This window comes from Alexandromys fortis, unplaced genomic scaffold, assembly GCF_014885135.2.
Source record: "Alexandromys fortis isolate MF-2015 unplaced genomic scaffold, M_Fortis_MF-2015_v1.1 scaffold_104, whole genome shotgun sequence".
NCBI classification, from domain to species: Eukaryota; Metazoa; Chordata; class Mammalia; order Rodentia; family Cricetidae; genus Alexandromys; species Alexandromys fortis.
Window position 1 is genome coordinate 6,324,058 of NW_026068000.1, and position 21,974 is coordinate 6,346,031.

At 41.8% G+C, this 21,974-nt stretch overlaps 1 protein-coding gene across 3 annotated transcripts in view; it reads right to left on the reverse strand.

Moving 5' to 3' along the window:
* Window positions 1–18,468, reverse strand: part of Rbbp8 (RB binding protein 8, endonuclease) — an 86,725-nt gene extending 68,257 nt beyond the window's left edge. The window contains exon 1 of one of the 3 annotated variants that reach the window (XM_050160730.1): window positions 18,306–18,468. The gene's annotated coding sequence lies outside the window, so the exon portion shown is untranslated. Of the gene's footprint in view, window positions 1–1,232; window positions 1,893–18,305 lie in introns of those variants that run through there. The other 2 variants (XM_050160729.1, XM_050160731.1) reach the window with 2 other exon arrangements.
* Window positions 18,469–21,974: the final 3,506 nt, after the last annotated feature.

Below are 21,974 nucleotides of genomic sequence, written 5' to 3' on the forward strand. Positions count from 1 at the left end.
TAGCATATGGGTTATACTTTTAATAATAATTCTAGTGAGTGAATTATCAGAACTCTACAAAGAGGTACAACTATTAACTCCAGTACAGACAGGGTGGGTTATTTCAGGGTTAGGATTTGAGCCCCAAACTATACTTCTCTGTAGTGAGAAATAAAAGTATGGCAGGCGGTGGTAGCACACACCTTTAATCCCAGCACTTGGGAGGCAGAGGCAGGCAGATCTCTGAGTTCGAGGCCAGCCTGGTCTACAAAAACAAGTTCCAGGGCAGCCAGGGCTACTCAAGCAAACCCTGTCGAAACGAAGGAAGGAAGGAGGGAAGAAAGGAAGGAAGGAGGAAAGAAAAAATAAAGTTTAAAGGTTTAATAACTTTAATGGGAAGCTTAAAAGTGAGTTAACAGTTTAAACTAAGTATCTTTTAGGAAATGCTTCAATGACGAGGTAGTTAAAATAACGCAGTGCTTTTGTTGTTTTGAAACAGGGTCTATTTAGCTCAGGCTGACCTAGAAGGCCCAGGCAGACCACGCTGGCTTCGAACTCACATGGAGACCTGTTCGCATCTGCGTGCGCTGCCACCACGGCTGCTCAGCTACATAAAACACCATTAATACCAAGTTTGCAAATTTCGGTTCACGACTTCCTTCCCGTCTACCCGCTCGTCCAGCACTTTGGAGCCCATCTTCTGGCTCTGAACCGTTATTCGCTGTGCACCGCGCCCTCCACACTCCGGTCTGCGCCCTTGTCCCCTCCACACTCCGGTCTCGCGCTCTCTGCGGGCACAAAGGCTAGGCGTGTCCTCGGCATCGCGAGCCTGCACACCGAAGATGCTCGGCAAGGCCAGGCGGTCACGCCACACAAGGGAAACGCACGGGCCGGTCGGCTCCCTTCTCACGAGCATAGCGCAGGCTCGCCAAGCCCTCTGCAACCCCGTCTCCAGCCGCCGCCCGGCAGACGCCCCTCAGCAGGTCACACCGAGGGCGCCCGAAAAGCGCGCGCTGCGCGGCGGCGCATGCGCGGGGCGGGCTCAGTGCCGAGGGGCGCGCCGTCGCGGGAGCCCGAGACTCAGCGTGGACCAGGAGCGCGGCGCGTCCTCCGGGCCGGCCCGGGCCCAGCCTCCCTCGCCGGGTGCCTCACGCTTCGCCACCGCCGCAGCCTCTCCTAGAGCGCGGCTCCCGGCCGGAAGTGGCCGCTCCGACTCCGCTCACCGGGTCTGGGGAAGGAGAGCCTGTACTCACCGCTCCGAGCCTCCCTGGAAGCCCTCGGGAGCGCAAGGCCGACAGCGGTGTCTTCCGGGCCGGGAAGGCCCCGCCGCTCGCTCCTGCCCTCCTTCCGCCGCGTTCCGTCCCTCGCCAGGCGGCCGGACCCACGGCGGGGACGGCCACAGCCTCCCGGAGGAAGGCCGGAGGGCGCCCGGCCCCGCCCGGCCCGAGCCCTGCGGCGTCACGTGACGTCAGCGGGAGTTCCCGCGGCCGGCGGGCGTCACGCCCCTCTCCCCCAGCTGCTGGGCGGCGGAGGAGGGGCTGCCGGTGCGGACCCGGATGGAGGATACTCCGAAGATGAGCCGCCCCGGGGGCCCGGACGCTTGGCGAGCCCCGGTTCGTGGAGTTCCCTGGTACATTGTCCAGCCGACCTGTTGTGAACTTGATTGCGAGCCCTGGGTCGGACGAAAGTTAGTTAGCCATGACCGTGTGAGCCCAGCACGGTTCAAGGCCGGCGTGCTGCACCACGCGGAGAGTTGAGGTGGACAGATGTTTCAGCCTTAATTGCCTACAGTTTAGTGATGGATCCGAGAGTACTGAATTTGAACACCACATTTCAAAACGGTTGCCGAAGTTAAATGATGAGTTTCTTTCAAGTGCCGAGTAAGAAATTAGAAGTCTAGAATCGTTAAAACTTTTTTGTGCTTTTGTTGTTGAAACGAGTGTTGAGTGCCCCATGCAAGCTTCAAACTCAGTATGCATGATCTTGAACTCTTGATTCTCCTGTTGCTGTCTTCTGAATGATGGTATATTATATAGGCATATGGCAGCCACCACACCAGGTCAGTTTATTTTACTTTTAGACTGTGCTGGGCATCCAACCCAGGGCTTTGTGCATGTTAGGTAAGCACTCTACCAACGGAGCCACATTCCTAGCTCTTCGCTAATTCTTTTAAAATCAGGATTTCCTGTGGGTTGTTTTAAGGTTCAAAGTATAGGGGGAGAGCCAATTCGGATACAAACAGCAGATTCTCCAGTGAAACAAATAGATGGAATTACAATATCTTTTTAAACCAACCCAACAGTTTTCTGTGATGCTTAGGTGTCCCAGGAGACCTAGGAATACTAAGTGCAGGACACGGTGACCAAGCCTGTCATCCCAGCACTGAGAAGGCAAAAACAGCGGTGAGACTGGGGAGTTTGAGGCAGTTTACCACTCGTCTCCAGTCTCAATGGCTCACACTCTTTGGAACTGGACACTCCAGAGTATTTTTGTCCTATTTTCCCACTGCCATGCAACCATCTTTAAGGCGCTCCCAGCATTCATTACTGTTACAGTACCTTCCCAGTTATAGTTTAAGATTTTATGTGCATGCATGTTTGCCTACATTTATGTATGTGTACCATGTGCATGTTTGGCACCTGCAGAGGCCAGAAGAGGGCTTTGGATGCCCTGGACCTGGAGTTGTGGGTGCTCCTGAGCCACCATGTAGAAACTGGGAACAGAACCCGGGCCTCTGCAGAAACTGCTGAGTCATCTTTCCAGCTCCCTGCTTCCTCATCTTGAAAGACTTAATCAAAGAATGAAAACTATTAGATTTTCTTCCAGCAAACACTCTACCATGAAGTTATGTACCCAGTCCTGTTATGCTATTGTTAGCACAACATATAGTCTCTAATTGTCAGAGTGAAACTTGTATAGTTTCTAATAGAAATAGGAAGTGTAGATGGTGTGCTCCATGATCGCAGCCTTTGGGGAGGCCAGGAGGCTGAACAGGACAATTGCTGTGAGCCCAATACCAGCCTATACTACATAGCCGGGCCTTTCCTTAACCAAAAACAAAACAAAACACCTCTCTATATGTAATCCATTTATATAAATCAGAATCCATGTAAACATCTTTAAACATCCTATGAAATCCATCACCAAACCCTGTCAGTCATACCTACGAAATCATCTAAATCCATTACTTTCATCACTGACCACACAATCTTCCCCAATCCTACTTTTATTTGTTTCTGAGACAGGTCATGTGCAATCTAGGCTGGCCCCGGATTTACTAGGTAAATAACGTTGGCCTTGAGCTCTGACTTGAAACTACCAGTTCACCAAACTCCAAAGGGCAGTCCATATATCCATAAATGAGCTCAGTCTGGCATATAGGAGGGTTTCTGTCAGGTAAAAAAGCCAGCATCCCTCAGGGACTTGTGAAGCTGGTTCCCCTCTGCCAAAAGGAGGCATTTCCTTACCTCTGGCCGAAGAGACCCGTGGCTACCTGTGGCACCTATTAGTATATCAAAGTTCATGCTGGCCTCCTCCAGGCTTGCTCAGTGTCAGTAACCTGGTATACATTTCCAAGTTCATGCTAGAATATTAGTCCTTATTACCCCTCCCCTTTCCTAAAGCCCCTCAAGCTACCCATTCTCTAAGCTGTTTTTTTCTTTTGTATGTTCACTGCTGTTCTCTTGCTGGCTGTGCTCAGTCTACTATTTGTCTCAGCTCTGGACCCCTGCAAATGCCTGTGGCTTTTCTCTCTCATCTACAATTTAAAAAAAAATCCTTTCCCTTGGCCGTTGCACGAAGCAGGCAAGTCAGTTTCCACACTACCTCCACCTACAAAGTAGTGGGATTGCAGGCATGCACTACCATGAGCTCTTACCTAAACTACTACCAATTGATTTTCTACTCCACCCACTCAGACACCTATCTAGACCTTTTTCTTCTCTGATATTTGGAAAAATGGAGCATCTTTTCCCATGGTGCATATATTTTGTTTATGTGCATTGTACTAAACATTTTTTTAAGATCCAGTCTAATTAGTAAGATGCAGAATTTGGGGACAGAACTGAGTTTGAACCCTGCTCTCACTATGACCTCTGTCACATTTTCCCTGCCTGTAAAATGAGGCTAGTTGTGCAGACTTCACAGGATATAAGGATTAATGAATATATGAAAACCAGTTAAGATAGTATTCAAATATATGCTCAATTTTAAAAAGCTAGCTATTATTAGTATTTCTGAGCTAAGAGACAAATATCGTAATATATTTAAAAGTAATTTGAAATAATTGAAGAATGGAATTAAAGGCCTAATCTCTGGAAACAAATATTTTAAATTTAAACTTTAGACTGGGCACTGTGGTACATGTCTTTAATCCCAGCACTCAGGAGGCCAAGACAGGTCTCTGAGTTTCAGGCCATTGGGGTCTACACAGTGAGTTAAGTTTAAATTTAAAAACCTAGTTTAAAAAGGGTAATTACCCCCCTCTCCTTTAAGCTGGTTACTTCCAGATCCCTTTTGCACAGCAGCTGTGAATTTAAATCTGATAATGTCACTTTGCAGTTTAAATGCCTTCAGGGACTTCCTGTTAACTCTTTCAAAAAAGCCCATTTGTACATTTGCATTTTCTGATCTCTACCCTGTAGCCCTCTGTTATAGGTTATAGGTGCTCCTAGACCCCACTGTGTCTCTTCCTGGATTCTCACTAAACTCCTTTCCTCTTAACCAGTCATCTTTTTACCACAGTAGACAGTTCCTATTCTAGCACCATGTTTCTCCATGGTGAAACATATATTTATAATTTTTTCATATTTAGGGTTTTTGTTTGTTTGTTTGTTTTTCACCTTTGAGGCTTGTAAGTTTCTTACTCTTTTTTTGGGGGGGTGTTTTGTTTTTCAAAACAGTCCTGGAATTCACTCCGTTGACCAGGCTGGCCTTGAACTCACAGAGATTTGACTGCCTCTGCCTCCCCAGTGCTGGGATTAATGGAGTGCACCACCACACTGGCTTTCTTGTTCATTTTTAATATCCCCACTACAGCCTAAGTAGGACTCTGACTGACAATGAATTGGGCATCCCTTGACAGATTTCCCATTTTTCTTGTATTTTGGATACACAGAAAAATTTTAGGTCAGTTGTGGTGGCACAGGCTTAAAATCCTAGCATTCAGGGAATGAAGGCAGGAGGGTCAAGAGTTCAAGAACAGTTAGCTACACCTGAACTCCCAAACCTTCCTAGGCTACTTGAGACCTTGTCTCAAAACAAAAACCAAGAACAAAACAAAACTTAGATTTTCTTTCCTTTTGTTTTTTATTTTTTTCCCCGTTTGTTTTTCAGACAGGGTTTACTGTAGCCCAGGTCCGTAACTCACATTGTTTCACAGACTGACCTGTAATTCCCTGTGTAGTGCAGGAGAACCATCAACTCTTGTCACCTGGTTCCCACCTCCCAGGTGCTAGGGTTACAAGAGTGTGCCACCACATCATCCTTTTATGAGCTTATATAGTGCTCACTTCAGTCGTGGAAATGGTGATCATAATTGTAGATACTTACCCAAAAGAATTCTAAAAACTGCCATGGGAATAAATTATGAAGTTCCAAATATTTCCTGAGAAAGCATACTTAAAGAAGCAGTTACTCTGAACTCTTCATAATACTGTTTTTTTCATAACTTATGGTATATGTGTGTGTGTGTGTGTGTGTGCGTGTGTATTTGAGTCCTGATCTTTCCGTAGACTAGTGATAACTCAACCTGATTCTGTTGTAATTCTGGGTATCCTTAGTGAACTACAACTCCCAGACAGTTGCTTGGTCATAGAGGAAACAAAGCTGCACAAAGTACCGTGTTGCTAAGATCAGATATTCTCTTAAGTTTTTCTTTGTGTGTGTGTGTGTGTGTGTGTGTGTGTGTGTGTGTGAGGAGGGTTGTGTGTAGCCTTATGCATGCTCAGCAAGTGTTCTACCACTGATCTACATTCCCAGCCCTGTTAACTGTGTTTTGACTTAAAATATTTTTTATTTTTCTTGGGTGTATGGGAGCATGGCCCTATTGTAAAACAAGGAACATCTGTACCTGTATATTGTATTGTGATGACAGAATAAGGCTATTTCTATCAGAAGCTTGGGACTCTAGCACCCTCAGAGCTGCCCCAGTTAGGGCTGCAAACGCAATGTCTACCCATGAGATTCCCTAATTGGGATGCTCAGTTTAAAAGTTGTATGATGAAATGGTCAAAATTGTAAATTCTGTGCCGTGTGTATTTAATTGTTTAAATTTCTTGTGTTTTATAGGATTTTTTTTATTTATTTATTTATTTTTTTTTTTTTTAGAATTTAGGGCCTAGTGTAGCTTTCTAAAACCATTTAACTCTCACCATTTTAAAAATAAAATTCTTGATTCTACAGTAAATGCTTACCTCCCACAGTTGGATAACTGAGGAGTGTGAAGGGAAACTCAAATGTCAGGTAGACTCATGACACCAAAATTACATGGTTTAAGCCTCATGGAAGGCATTGGGTAATCCTTAAAATAGCCCTTGTTAACTTCCTTCTGTTTCCTTTGCTCTCTTCCAAACCTTCAATGTATTCTTCAAGCTTTTCTGTACAGTATTTTCATTTTCAACTGAAAAACCAGTCCAGGTTAAATAAGACAATTGAGCTAAGAGGGTGTGAAATGCCGATATTTCTTTCTCAATTCTCTGATTTGGACAATGCCATAAGGCAGTTTTTTTTTTAAAATCCAATTGTGTCTCACTACCTGTTTTACCTGTTTTTTGTTTGTTTGTTTGCTTTTTGTTTTGGGTTTTTTTTTTTCAAGGGTGCAGAGTCTTATATTACAGCTCAGGCTGTTCTAGAATGCACTGAAGTCCAGGCAGGCCTAAAACATATGGCCGTCCTCCACCTCCTCTCCCCAGGGCTGGGATGACAGGAGTGAGTTCCTCTGGACCTTCTTTGCATCCACCTTGCTCTAGGTCACCAGTGAGTCCTTGTGCGGCAACAGCTAGTTTTTAGTACCAGATATCCTTTTGTCCCTCCTTACAGTGAGGGACAGTCCTTTAAAATCACCAGACTGCCTCCTCATAACAGGCTGGGCTCTTGCTGCCACTTCAGAAAAGATCAGACAAGTCACCTACATGTCTGTTGATGTCCCCTCCTAAATATGGTTTGTTAGTGTTTTCTTCTATTCATACCCCCCCCCCCCCCATTTCAGGTCATTTCTTACCTCTGCAGTCTTGCCCACTGTAATGGAGTCTCTGGCACTCGCCTAAGATCTAAGCCACTAGTGTTTAGTTTACTACTCTGCTTACAACCCTGCATTGACTGCTCCATGCCTACAGGTTAGAATGCGATCTTTACAGGGTCACAGGAACTTCAGTCCTCCCTCCCCACTCTGCCTTACACCTTGACTTCTCCTTTATCAACACGAAAGAACTTCTGTTCTTTTCTCCTTTTTTGACATGGTTTATCCAATCCTCTGCTCCCATTTCTACTTATCCGTTAAGATTCCGTTTAGGCAGTGCTGCTTCCAGTTGACTGACCTAATATTTCTTTTCATCCCTTCTTCCTGTCTTGTTCAACAAAGACCCCTTCATTCACCCGTACTGCAACACTCATCTTTATCAGTACGCTAATGCTATTATGTTTTAATTCTTTTCATAAAGCTTTTATCTTTTGCAGTGATGTCAGCTTCTGAACACCAAGGATGCTTTCTCCAGTTGTTTGTTACTCTAGTTCTTTCCAGAGTCTTAGCATTATGCTAGCTGATATAAAAAAAGCACCACAGATATAAATTAAAATTTACTAGTAACTACATTAAAAAACAAAGCATGGTAAAGTTGGATATGGCGAGTCATGCTTGTAATTCCAGCACTTAGTAGGTAGAAGCAGGTAGATCTCTGTGAGTTTGAGGTTAGCCTGGTCTACCTAGTAAGTTCCAGACTAGCCAGAACGACACAGTGAGACCTGTCTAGAAACAAAACAAAACATAAAAACAAAAGATGGGATACACAATATATTTTTATTTAACATAATTTGTCTAAAATATTTAACATGTAGTCAGCTAAAAAGTAATGAAAAGCCAATGGTTTGTAGGTAAAAATAATTGTCCTACAAGCTTGATGACCTAATTTTGATCCCCAGAACCTACATAAAAATCCGTATGTGCGAGTGATGGTGGCGCAAGTCTTTAATCCCAGAATTTAGGAGGCTAAATGTAGGTGGATCTCTGTGAGTTCGAGGCCAACCTGGTCTACAAGAGCTAGTTCCAGGACAGGCTCCAAAACTACAGAGAACCTCGAAAAAACAAACAAACAAAAAGTGTGCATCAAAAATCCGTATGTAGTAGCACACCTCTGTAATCCCAGAACTACAGGGAATGAGAGGCAGAGACAAACTCAAGGGCCAGATAGCCTGGTGAACACTGCAGCAAAAACAAGAGAGACTCTGTCCGAAAACAAGATAGAAAGGCCTAATAATTAACTTTTCACTCCATACAGGCACCTGCCTGCACTTCACATCTTACACACACACATACACATGCACATGTGCTTGTGCCATATACACAAACACACACACAAAACACTGAGATTTATACTAAGGGTTTTTCTTTTGGAAGCAGCATTTCATACTAACTCAGACCAGCCCTTCAAATCATATAATCCTCCTGCCTCAGTCTCTCCACTTTGGGATTATAGTCCAGTGTCACTACTCCGTGCTTTCATACTAAGTTTTGAGGACTAATATCTCTCTTACCTAATGGCACATCTCAGTTCAGACTAGCCACATTTCATGTGCTCAAGGCCATGTGCTTGGTTAGTGACTACTGTTTTGGGTCCTACTATATGTAATGACCAAATCAATGTTACAGGAACAGATGAGATTTTGTGATTCATATAAAGAACCAAGATGGAGTTAGGAGTGGAGTGCAGTATTTGAATCTCATTGTCCCCTGTTTGTGTCTGGAATTCTCCATCTTTCTTTAATCCCCTTCCCCTTATATTGTCCTCCTCTTCCATACCCTTAACTGAGAACCTGTATCTTCCGGCTCAAAACTTAAGACAGTGATTAAATCTATTAAAGTAATTTATAAAAAGCCAGTACCTATAGCATAAACATAATCCTGGAAAATTGGAGTGAGCTGTCATACTTGTAGTCAGCATTATTTTAATCACAGCCCAAGAATTTGAGAAACAAAAGGGAATAGGATTTTTAAGACATAAGTATGTTAAGTGAAAATATTGGACCAAGTTAAATGAATACTTGATAGAATTTTTAAAGAATTGTTTATGGTTTTTGGTAAGTAGTATTTATGTGTGGGCATATATATCATTAGTGATCCTGCTCCAAGTGCCAAAATACTGGGTTCATGGTTTGAGTTGAAAGTGCCAAAGTTCATTATGCTGCGTAAAAACATCTGCCTTTGCTGGGCCTGGTGGTGCACACCTTTATTCCCAGCACTCAGGAGGCAGCGGCAGGCAGATCTCTGTGAGTTCAAGGCCAGCCTATTCTACGCCGTGAGTTCTAGGACAGCCAGAGTTACATAGTGAGACCCTGTCTTGAAAAAAAGCAAAAAATAAATCGAAACAACAAAAAAGTGCTAAAGTTCCAGTCAGGTTTAGCAATTTTGTAGTTATTTTTTTTTAAAGATATATTTAGCATACATGAGTCATGTCAGCATCAAAGTGGTTTTTTTTTGTGGAATTTTTTTAAAATTGAGCTCTACATTTTTCTCTGCTCCCCTCCCTGACTCTCCCCTCCCAAGGTCCCCATGCTCCCAATTTACTCAGGAGATCTTGTCTTTTTCTACTTCCCAGCATCAAAGTTTTTATGTTGATAGTGCCTTAAATATTCATGGAAGTCCTTACAGCAGGCTCTGAAGATGATCAGGGGATGGTGGTTTACACTTGTAAATCTGTAATCAAAGGACTTAGAAGGCTGGGGCATGATTGCTGCAAGTTGGGACCAGCCTGGCTATACAGGAAGTTCTAGCTAGCCTCAGCTACATAATGAAATGTTTCTCAAAAGCATTTTTTTTTTCCAAGACAGGGTTTCCCTGTGTAACAGTCCTGGCTGTCCTGGAACTAACTCTTGTAGACCAGGCTGGCCTCAAACTCACAGGGATTCACCTGCCTCTGCCTCCCAAGTACTGGGATTAAAGGTGTGCGCCACCACTGCCCGGCTTCAAAAGCATTTTTTTTACCCCATAGCTGAGGAATATAATTCACGATAGAGTGCTAAATTAGCATGCACGGTGTCCTGGGTTTGGTCCGTTATACCAGCACTACACACACAAACACAGAAGACTGCATATTACTTTCAGTGTGAAAGAATACCTCATTCAGTCTGGCCCGTTTTCAACCTAGATCAGCAAGTTTTAGGAATTATTTATAGACTTGTACTTTGTGTAATCCAGGCTAGCCTTTAATTTTCCTGTCTCAGCAGAGATTACAGATGTGTGCCATCATACCTGGCTAGAAACTTTATTATAGTTTGGTTAAATAAGTAGCCATAGCTATAGTGGAGTAAATTCCCTTCTTTTTCTCTAGAAACTGAGTGTGTTAAGACAGGGTCTTACTCTTTACCTTAGGCTGACCTCATGGCAGTCTTCCTGCTTCAGACTTAGGTGCTACCATACCTGCTGCATATTTGTTTTTATTTTAATTTGGCGTGTATATTGTTGCATTGCGATATATGTCCATGTTGGTGTGGATATGCGCATGTATGCATATGCACGTGGAGGCCAGGTCAGCATCATGTGTTTTCCTTAGTCAGTCAGTGAGTCACTTTGGACTCAGAAATCTCCCTGCCTCTGCCTCCCAACTGCTGGAATTAAAGGCTGTCATAATGCCTGGCCTCCATCTTACTTTTTGAGACAGGTTCTCTCACTGGCCTTGGAGCTTCCTGACTGAGTTAGGCTGGCTGCATAGTAAACCCCAGGTATTTACTTGTCTTCACCCACTGGGGTTTTTAAAGTGGTGAGGAGCTGAATTTAGTACCTGTGCTTGGAGAGCAAGTACATTATAGACTTAGCCATGTTGTTACTGTTTGCTTTTTTGCATTTATTTGCTTATTTTAGTGGGCTGAGAGACATAGCATCCATGTGGGAATCAGAAGACAACTTGCAAGAGTAAGTTCTTTCCTTCGACCACGCAGGTCCTGGGGACTGAACGCAGGTCACCAGTGTTGGCAGCAGGCACCTTTACCAACTGAATCATTCGTTTTTAAAGATTCATTGAGCTTCATTTCAATTTAGTAATGGGCAATGTTTTACTGGATATATGATTTTTCTCAATAAAGAAACTATATGCTTGATAAAGAAGGTGCTTACACAATTTATTCTTAATTGGAGATGTGGTAATGATTTAAGAATGTTAGTCTCTTATTTTCAAAATGATGTGTCATGGACAAGGACATCTGTTTATAATGTAGTATGTAGGCAATATTTTATCTCTATGACTACTTTATAGGTTTATGAAGTCCAGGAACTTTAAGTATTTATCCCTTATACCTCCTTCCTAACACTGGCACTTAGGAGAACCTCAGGACTTCACTTCCAAAGAGATGACAGAAGAACATAAAAAGACATCACCAAGACTAGAAAACTGAAAAAGTTTATTTTGAGAATCTTGAAAAGTGAGTCTTTATACTTTTATCTAGTCAGTATACTATTGTAATGTTTGTGTGTTGCAACCATGCCAATAGTACTTATTTACAGTTACATAAATAGAAAATATTCTGCAGGGCTGACTATAAGAAGAGGAAGTCACCGACACTTAGAGTCTATTTATAAAGCATTCATCAATAGACTTATAAAAGTAAACACATTATCATGTCTGTTCTAGTTTGCTTTCTGTCGTTGTGATAAAAACACTAATAAAAGCAAGAGTTTATTTGGCTTATAAATATCAATCACAGTCCATTATTGAGGGAAGCCAAGGTAGGAACTCAAGTAGGAACCATGGAAGAAGCTGCTGTTGGCTTGCTCCCTGGCATGCTCAGCCACCTTACCGAACGCAGGGGTGGAACTGCACATGTGGGGCTGGGTCCATCAATAGCAATCAAGAAAAGGCCCTACTGGTGTTCCCCCAGGCCGGTTAGCAAAGACTTTCAGTTTTAGCTACTACTTTTCTAGTTTTTCCTGAGTTATAATCAAGAATACAAAAATTCATAATGAAATCATGCTTTATCATATGATGCCCTCAGTGAGCTTTTAGGAGACAGGCTGTGTCAGGTCACCATGTGGCTTGGCATACCAGTCATAGTCCTAGTTAATAACTGTTGTTCTAGTTTAATTATTAATGGGACTTCCTTTTACTAAAAAATGTCTTGGTTTGGGTCTTAAATCATAGGTCAGAGGTTTTAAAGAATTTTAAATGTAAATAAATTAAAAAGAGAAGACAGATGCTTTTTTGTGATCAGGAATATTTCCTTCTCATCCATACATAGTTCTACAGTCATATCTAAACTATTGGTAGGTAATTGTATATATTATATAAGCAATGGAGCATTGTATTTTTCGATTTATTAATACGATACCAAGTTTGGTGTATATGCCTATGATCTCAGCACATGGGAGGTGGGGGTCTCTGAACTTCAGGCTTTATCTTCTGCTGCATGGAGTTTGAGACCAATATGAGCTATGTGAGACCCTGACTCAGATAAAAATCCCCAAATAAAATTAAATAATAATACACAGAATTTCTATGAGTTGAGAAGTGGTTTAATATTGGTAGGAAGTTAATTCAAGAACAGTGTTAAAATACAAATGTACTTGTGTGTTTGTGTGTGTGTGTGTGTCAGTGAGCGCACGTGTGCCAGGACCCACAGATTTGAGTCCTGTTCTTTGACTGCAAGTCAGAGAGTTTGAGCTTATTTTTGCTCTGTCAAAGTTATTGACAGCAGATGTGGCTACAAACAAGAGATCCTGACCTAGAGTGTCATTAATTAGTATTTTGAGGATAGAGGTGAATCTGCTCCACCTTGACCAAAGGTCAGAGAATTCAAGTCCAAACAACAGAGTGCTTTACTGAGGATGCTCTATCTATTCCACTCATGTTAGTGAAGTCTGCTGCCTCCCCCTCTTTCCTGGAGTGAAGTATATAAGCGTGTGGAAAATAAACGTAGGCAGTTTCAGGATTCATTGAACTTCCCTCCTGGTGCTCTTTTGTGCTTCTGTTTTTTATTTCTCTCATATCTCTGTCCTATTTGCTTAATAATTCTAATCCTCAAGCTCCACCCTGGAATGTGCAAATTCCATCAAGGCTGGACCCCGACAGATGTCACCACAATGTGTGGCTTATGACAATGTGTGTGTATGTGTGTGTACATATAATTGTTTGGCTTGGCTTTCTGAGATTGGGACTTGTTTTCTAGCCCCAGCTGGCCTGATCCTTGTTAGATGCTTAATCTTGTTCTTCTCAGACTTGTTCAGTCTTTCTGCATCAGCCGAAATACAGTGTATAAGGACAGGATGTCTCTCCCTGTGTAAGAGCCCTAGCTGTCCTGGGACTAGCTCTCTAGACCAAGTTGGCCTATATCTTCTGTTTTGAACCTAAAAGTACAGAAAGGTAGAGCAGGTACAATTTTCATTATTTTCTCAGAGGGTCAGAGCTAACTACTGCTGTTAGTGTCAGCTGTAGCTCTCTGCCTATAAATGTCGTGTTTATAGATGTAGTCTTCTCATACACCATGCAGTTTTTGATAGAATTGATATGAAAGTTTTACATTTTATAAAACTACTTAATTGTGTTTATTTTTTCTGTTTTGTAATTTATTTTTGTTCTAGGCTAACCTTAAACTCCAGTTCTGTCTTAGCCTCTTGAGTGCTGGAGTACAGGCGTTCACCTACTCAGCTCAATTTTTAAGTTTGTTTTTGCTTTTTTTAAGACTTTTTCTGTGTGGCCTCAGCTGTCCTGGATCTCACTCAGTAGACCAGACTGGCCTTGAACTCACAGAGATCTGACTGCCTCTGCTTCCCCAGTGCTGGCATTAAAGGTGTGCACTGCCATTGCCTGCCTAGAAAATATTTTTGAAAAAACAATAAAGTGTGAATTTTAGTCAAAAAATTATTACGTAAGTTAATATATAACCCCAATATATCTTTCTATTTACTCCAGAAAGCTTTAAACTGTAAGAGATCATACTCTTCAATTAGTTTATTTAATTTTATTTCACAGTTTTATAGAGATGTGAAATGTACTTTGATAAAGTTTCCCAGTTTATTGTATTTAAACTTTTAAAATATATTTTTTATTCTATGAGAATTTAATAATTCATACAATATATTTTTGGTAATAGTCCTCCCCAACTTCTTCCCCTAACTCCTACATACAGGGTCTTATTTAGTCCAGATTGGCTTGGAACTGTGTAGCTGAAAATGACCATAAACTCCTAATGCTCCAGCCTCCGTCTCCCAAGTGTCAGGGTTGCAGGTGTACACTATAATACTGGGTTCTATTTTTTAAACCTTTTTTGCATTAATAATTTATTTCTTAGGAATTTTGTTCTACATAGACTTTTATTTGCCTTACATTGTGTGTGTGTGTGTGTGTGTGTGTGTGTGTGTGTCCTGGAACTCACTTTGTGATCAGGCTGACCTCAAACTCACAGAGATCCTCCTGCCTCTGCCTCCTGAGTGCTAGGATTAAAGGCATGCGCCACCATGCCTGGCGACAGTGTATCTCTTATTATGGGTTTGTTCAGCAGTGTGTATCCTCACATCTTGTTTGCTGTGCATTAGGGTCAATTTTCCTGTTTTATCCTAATTCAGTTCATTAGCTACTCTAATACTCAAGAGTTTCTTTCTTAATCTCAGGCATAATTATTTTAATATAATTCAAGATAATGAAAAATGCACTCATTGTTAGATTTCTTTCTTATCTGCACTGTCTCCTTTCCTTACTTCCTGATGTTTACAGAGGCCGTGTCTCATGTTAGCTCAGGTGGCGTCCAGCTTGCAGCAGTCTCTCTCCACCACCTCCCGAGGGTGTGGACTACAGCTGTGAGCTTCCATGCCAAGTCTATGCACTGCACAAATGCATGTGGCATGTGTGTGACTGAAGCACACGACTGCTTTTCATACATAGTCTTCAGATTCAAGCTCTTGCATTGTGTCAGAGGTTATATTTGATTACTTCTGGTAACCAGGCCCTCTTGGAAACACTCCCAATAAACTCGCACTGTTCAAAATCCTGTTTTTCACTTGAATGAAAGTGTTACTTAAAGATCCAATGTGGTTGGGCTGGAGAGATGGCTCAGAGTTCAATCCCTAGCACCCACATGGTGGCTCACAACCATTTGTAATGAGACCTGGTGCCCTCTTCTGGCCTGCAGGCATACAGGCAGGCAGAACATTGTATACATAATAAATAATTTTTTTTAAAAAAGGCCCAATGTTGTCAATTGTTTGTACTATAATTTTACCAATGTAAACGTAATAAAGTCTTTGGATCAATACTGGGAATAGAGTATATACTAATTGGTTATTTATCTGCTCTTTGCCCCTTTAAGATTGGCAGCAAATTCAGGAAATGAGTTGTAGTTTATTAGAAAATGCCTTTCTCACAGAAGGTCAAGTTTCAGAGCATCTCAGGTTTTGTGGGAATGAATTGAATACATGAAACAAAAATAGGCTAAAGTTCTTTACTTCCCATTTGAAATTGCTCTAAAAAATCCATATTAGGTATAAAGTACATTAGAATTTATTGATAAACTAAAGAAAAAATTTGATAATGTTTTTCCTATAATATAATATATTGGACAATTATCTGGTCTTGCTTGTCTCAGTCACTTCAGTAACAACCAGATTTAGGCAGATGAAACTTGAAAGCGCCTCACCCGACCTTTTGGCCTGTGGCCTTCTTTGAAACCAGTGGAAACTCTACACAACTTGAAATTGGGGGAAATTAACAGCCTGCACAGCCCCTTGGCTGGAAGTCAGAGCTGGTACATGTGTGCTCTTTCCTTCTGACCTCCGACAGAAGAACCTGGGGTTATTTCATGGCTCCTAAGAATATAATGGCTTTGGGGCAACTGGTTGAAGTTGAGGATGGATTTAAAAATGTAATCGTGGGGCTGGAAAAAATGGTTCAGTGGTTAAGAGCACATGTTCAGTTCCCAGCATCCACTAATGCCTCTGTGGGCACCCAGACACATGTGGCACACATTTTAAAACAATAAAAAAGCAAGCATTGACTGTTTCCTTTTTCCTTTTCTTGTTCTCTCATTCTTGATTGGGATGCCTTCTGAAATACAGAATTGCACATTGACCAGAAGACCAGATTCTACTCCCCATGAAGGACATTAGGGATAAGAGGGACACACAAGATTTCTGTTCCACTATTTTTTGTAATGAATGGACATTAAAATTTTTAGAAGTTTATGTAGCCTTGGTGGCATACACCTTTAATCCTAGCACTTGGGAGGCAGTGGCAGGAGGATCTCTGTGAATTTGAGACTAGCCTGGTCTATACAGCAAGTGCCATCACAGCCAGGGCTATGCAGAGAAACACTGTCTCAAACCTGACCACCTGCTTCAAAATTTTAGAGGTTTGCTTACATAGACGGGAGTCAGACTAGTGATGCATCGTTGTTGGCAATGATGGAAATGCTGAGCTAAGATCTGAACATGTGCATTTGAGGTTTTCTTCTGGTAGCTTTCATAGCTTTGCTATGAAGGACTCGTTTATCAGTAATACATACAGTCTAAAATACATTTTCCCTGGTTACTTTTAAGGCTATCTTTAATACAGGAAACTGTAAAGTTCTTACTATTCTAGTTCATAGCAAGTTTGTCAGTCTTGAATTATCCAAAAAAGCTAATTGGGGGAAAAATTTAATTAAATAAAAATTACAGAATTCCATTCCAACATATAAAGTTGAGTTTGAAATATTAGCCATAGTTTTTTTTTTGTACAAAACATGCATTTGGTTTCACAACTTTTTCTTCAAAGCCATAAACATAAAAAAGTATTCAGAGTCTCAGGTTTGTCTCTGAGCAGTAAGCCCTGAATTTTAAAGAACATAGTTCACAGTTTTTAATGACAGTATGCCGCAAAGTAGCAGACACATCATGATGTACTCTGAATGTATTTGTACCTAAAAATTAAAAGAAAAGAGAAAGTTCAACTAAATAAAAGTTTTGACTCATAGTTCCTCAAACTTGGAAAATACAATTTATGTTGAATAAAATGAGGGATGTTTGCTGAGTCAGCACATTCCACTGCCGCTGCCCTGCAGAGTCCTTCAGAAGAAGTTTTATGCAGAACTGCCTAGAAGCAGGACCAAGAGGCGTCAAAGGTTTTCTCTATAAAAGTGGAAATCTCTGAACAACCCTTGCCCCGACTTTACTAGCACACTAAAAGTGTTATACTCTTAAGTTTGAACATAGCATAAACTGGGGACACTGGGGACAACGGAAAGGTCCACTCAGCCCTGTCAAGATTCCCGAAAGGAAAGTACTCAGAATAAATCTGCTGGGCTTTTAAAAGTCCCTTGATAATTCAATGTCAGCTGTTGAGTTAAACTCCCCAGGGGTGGGTGCACTCAGTTGTTTTCCAGACAACTAACAGGATATATGTGGTGCTAAAGTCAGTCTAAAGGCTGCTTGCCTTCTAGGTGACAAACTACCGCAAACACGAACTGACTCCATGAGAGAGATAGGAAGGGACTATTTTAGAATGTAAGTGGAAGGAAGATCCAAGTATTCTGTAACATAAAAAGGTGTTAGACCCAATAGGCATGACACAACCTGTCTTCATTCCTTTCTGTTCAGCTCAGCCAGTGCTTTGGAGCCCAATAGTTAATCAGTTACCACATCCCACAGTCTCTGCTTTTCACACTCCTCAAATCTTGCTGGGAATTGTTCCTCCCAAGTACTTAGGATCACCAAGCAGGACAATACCTTTTTTTCTTTTGCCTTAAAGAAACAATTATTATTTTATTAACAATTAGATTTGCTATATGAACTTGTTACCATATAACAACAGCCTGTAAAACATAATAGTGTATATTATCAAAGAAATAGCTGGCTGAAGATGATTAATTAATATGTGAGATATTAACAGAATATTCAACTCAACTTTTTAAATGATAATAGTTATAACTAACTTACAAAAGAGTATAGCAAAGTATGTAGTGTACCAAATAACTTTATCTCAACAAATACATGAACATAGATGCAAGTTCATAAAACAATATTTAACCAGGTTTACAGAAAAGTGTAATAATGCAGGTACTTTAATGCTGCTGTATTAAAACATTTATCTTCTTAAACATTCTATTCTTTCAAAGATGTATTTAAAATTGGAAAATATAAAAAAATATGAACTTACCCTTCAGTTTATTTAGATTCTGTCTGCCCCTGGTCAAAAGCAGGTGGTATTTCTCTGCTCACTTCCCCTGAAATTAGGAACTTAGATGTTAAGTCAGTGAACGCCACCTCTCTGGACCACGTCAGAGTCTGCTAGACACTACTGCGATGTGGAAGAGTCCTGCTGCATCTAAGCTATATACGGAGTGCAATGGATAACCTAACATGCCTTTCATTGAACTCGCCGGGCAGGTTTTTGGCCGCCTGTGGAACACGGAATCAAACCAGAATATGTTGGCATAACAGGCCAGTCAAACTGGTTCTTCTGTAGATCCAGAACCTGTCGGACCAGTCTGCATCAAAGGCTAGCTCAACATGCTGCAGCGGCTCAGCTCTGCTAAGCTTGTATTGGGTGAGTTATCCCCACCTCCAGTCAACTCCCAACAAACTACTCAGAATGTTGTAGCCTCCAGCAAAATAATTCAAGAGTTTTAGTGGGAGGAGTAGCTCTGCGCCAGCTACATTGTTGGGAGCTTCTCCTGGTGGATAGAGTAGCAGGCAGGCTGTTATCCTCAGAGGTGGGTAATCTGTTTCAAAATGTATCCTGGGGCCCTGTGCCAACCAAAGCCTCTAGATACGGATTATCTGTAGTGGAGAAGAATCCCACAATGCCTGACCTTTCCCACACGTCCATCTGGGTTCATTTTCTAGTTTAGCCTTGAAGAGTGAGATTAGTATTGCACACAAGGGTAGTTGCCCTGGGAGCTAGAAGGAAGCATTACCAGAGGGAGAGAAACAGGTGGAGGTTGACCAAACATTTGCCTGGGTGTGTAGTCTGCCTTGTTTTCAACTGAGCCTCACAGCATTCCAAAGTCTGGAATCTGAAGGCCTGCTTCCATACAAGAGAGAACTTAGAGAAGGTTTTACTTTAGATATTCCACAGTTCAGCCCAGACCGTTCATCTCTAGTCTGTCCCAGGAACTGTGCTGATTTCAGGCTAATGTGGGGAAACGCACATTGAGAAGAGCTGGGGATGATGTTAGCGTCTCCAGTAAGCTATCTAATAAGCTTTTGGAAGAAGGAAGCGAGCAACATAGGATTAATTTTGGTAGAAATTATTGATTTTCTAGGGAGATGAAGTGGAGCTCTTCCTCTCCTAACACTTTTGTGTTTAGAAATAGCTTTTCCTACCGAGGCGCTGATTCTCAAACCTCTGTGCTTCACACTCATCCAGCTGCAGTACTGCGAAACCACTTGCCGGACCGCGCCTAGGTGCTCTACCTGCACAGGTGGGGGGCTGCCCAAGCACTGCTGTGCAGGCCAGGACTCTGCTCTGCCCCACCCCCTTCTCTCAAGTGTGGAGATTACAGCTGTGTTCTGCTCTTTTGGACAAGAAGAATTAAAAAAGATTTTTTTTTTTAAAAGTTAAGTTTCTGGGATGAACATTCCACTGAAATAACCCAGTCTATCCTGATACCCACTATCCAGCCTGCACTGGCCGTAAACCCCAGATTTCAGGCTTGAACCACCATACCCAACTTCAAGTTCTTTTTCTGTACCTGGTTAGTAAAGTTACAAAATTACCATATTCATTTTTGAATATCCAGTGTCTGGAACACTGACTGACATTTTAAAAGTGCTTAATAAATGCTTGCTAAGTGACTGTTCAGAAACAGCATTACTAGATTCCAGGGAAACCACAGCGAGGAACCATTATGTGAATCAAACTGTAGAAGTACTATAATTATAACAGGAGGTGGAATCCCAGAAAAGACAGCAGTGTGATTGGGAGGATAGTGACAATGTCACAAAAGACCATTTAGAGCAGGGCTTCTTTTAAAAATTATTTAGAGTTTTTATTTATGTGTGAATGTGTGTGTAGACCAAAGGAGGATGTCGTGTCTTGCCCAGTGTGTGTGTGTGTGTGTGTGTGTGTGTGAGTGTGTGTAGACCAAAGGAGAATGTCGTGTCTTGCCCAGTGTGTGTGTGTGAGTGTGTGTAGGCCAGAGGAAGATGTCATGTGTCTTGCCCAATGTGTGAGTGTGTGTGTGTGTGTGTGTGGTGTGTAGACCAGAGAATAATGTCATGTGTCTTGCCCAATGTGTGAGTGTGTGTGTGTGTGTGTGTGTGTGTGGTGTGTAGACCAGAGAATAATGTCATGTGTCTTGCCCAGTGTGTGAGTGTGTGTGTGTGTATGGTGTAGGCCAGAGGAAGATGTCATGTGTCTTGCCCAGTGTGAGTGTGTGTGTGTGTGTGTGTGTGTGTGTGTGTATGTGGTGTGTAGGCCAGAGGAAGATGTCATGTGTCTTGCCCGTTTATCATTCTATCTTATCCCTTTGAGACCGGGTCTCTCACTGAACTCGAAGCTGGACTGGAGGCCAGCAAGCCCAGGTGATGATCTTCCTGTCTCTGTCCTGAACAGTGCTTGGGCTATAGACACATGCGTGGTGTGCCTGGGCTCTGATGTGGGCGCTGAGATCTGCATCATGGTCCTCGTGCATAGCAAGTGCTCGTACCTACTGAGCTGTCTCCAGCTTCAAGTTGGGTTTCATAAACGTTGTTCATGCACAACCACCTTTAACTGAGAAATATTTTCACAAGCTCGGGTACCTAGAAATATTAGTAGGTGTGCCAACCAAATACTTACTGGCACTAGATCACAAACAAATTTACTTTAAAACAATTTTTGGTATATATAATTATATCATTTATTAAAGAAAGGAAAATTGTATTCTAAGGGAGTAGATGTGCTTGTTTGTTTTTACATGAAGAGTTAATCTTGGCTGAATATTTAATCTTGCAAGATGTAGAACATTAGAAGTATTTTTCATGGTTGAACCATGTTTTGATTTTATAATGGTTGATGAGAATACTGCTTCACATAAATACATTGTAAAGGAAAACAACAGACATACGTAGTATAGAATGGCTGAAGCCAGTTTAGGCCGTTGCATACTATACTTCATAACATACAGTGGTCTCTGCTCTGAGCCCAGGATGTGGTATGACAGAAAGTATTCAGGAAAGGTGTGTGTGCTGTATGTTCAGAGACAAAGCTGCAGTGAGGTTGCATGGCAAAATGCCTGCCAGAAATACCTCAGACTCATTACACATTTGGTTCTGAATTGATTTTAATCACTGCAGTTTCAAAAACCTTTCACTGTTTGCAGGTTTTTGTTTTGTTTTGCTTTGTCTTGTTTTTGTGTTTTTTTTTTTTTCCTGTGACTGGACATATTTACTTATGCAACCCCATCTGGGACTAGGACTCAACAATTTAAGAAGCTGGACTTAGATTTTCTCTCTCTCCCTAGCCATCCTTCCATCTGTCTATCTATGACCAAACATGGCTATCTGTAGGACAACGTAGAAGTAGGTACACTGTAAAGAATTCCTTTGACTTGGTACCATGAAAAAGTGTTAATTGTCTGAAGAAACCCTTACAGGTGCTAAGGTTATTTCCTAGAGGAAGAGTGAGAGGCTGTTTTAGAGTCTAATTGTCTTTGTTGCAACTATTGGAAGCAGATTTAGCCAGGCTTATTTTATAATTCCAGCAACAAGGAGGCCCAGGCATGAGGACGGCAAATTCAAGGCTGGCCTGGACTATATGGTATGATCCTTCCACAAAAACAAACAACAAAAACAAAACAAACAAGCAAACAAACAAACTCAAACCAAAAACAGACGTAGTAGG